This window comes from Olea europaea, chromosome 9 (genome assembly GCF_002742605.1).
Source record: "Olea europaea var. sylvestris chromosome 9, O_europaea_v1, whole genome shotgun sequence".
NCBI classification, from domain to species: Eukaryota; Viridiplantae; Streptophyta; class Magnoliopsida; order Lamiales; family Oleaceae; genus Olea; species Olea europaea.
Window position 1 is genome coordinate 13,849,521 of NC_036245.1, and position 1,083 is coordinate 13,850,603.

The window sequence follows — 1,083 nt, forward strand, 5'->3', positions numbered from 1 at the left end:
TATGAATGAAGGTTGTACACTTCTCAATAAACAATATGCAATTTTGGACTTCCAATTCGAAGAGGAGTGCTCTCGTCACATGAAGTGGAAAATGGACATTCGAATGGGAAACCAGAGAGGTGAAATGGATAGAACGCGCCTACAAGACTATGTCACTGGTAGATTACCTTTACATAGTCGTCCGTGGATGGGGTGCAAGTACTTTTTAATTCCAAGCTCATATCTAGGCAATGAATGTTATCTTTTCATGGTCAACATTCCTGATAAGAAATTCCAGATATACGACTGCAGCAATAATGTTCACACACCAGATGCAATCAAGGCACACACAAACGCAACATACACTATGGTTCAAGCATTGTTGCAGTGTCCACCCCTTTCCACCAGACGAGACATAAATAAACATGTCAAGGAACGAATGAAGCAGGAGATCATACCTTATCTACCATGTGCGAATAATGGGTGAGCTTTTCAATTCATGTTATATAATACCGTTGTTAAGTTCTTGTTTATGGCACATTAAACTAACGTACAGGCATTTCTTATACAGGCCAAATTGCATAATGTTTGTACTCAAATATATAGAATGCTTCGTTCTAGAGCATTCGATAGAAACAGTGTCAGCGGAGAGTATGTCACTTTACAGACGAAAAATTGCGGTCGATCTTTGTAAGAACGAGTACTTTCTTCATCCTACACAGTGAAAACGACGTTATGCAATTGTGTACTGGTTTTAGATAGATAATGCTTTGTTCAAAGTTCACTTGAAAGTTCATATATATACGTTACTGTTCTCCAATTGGATTGCAATGTTTTCTTTCTAAATAAGTTTTCACCTTTGTTTTTAATTAATTTATCATCGCTGCAGCCATATGTATAACATCACTTGTTAAAATAGAAATAAAAAAAGTAGTTAATCATATAAGTATAATACTTAGTTCGTAGATGAAAATGTAGCTAAAAATCTTGGTCAAACACAACAATTAATTTTAATCACATATTTTATCGGATCCATCATTTTTATCAATTTCTCAAATACATATTTCATGAAAGTACAACTTTTAACAAAACTAAATGGGAGCT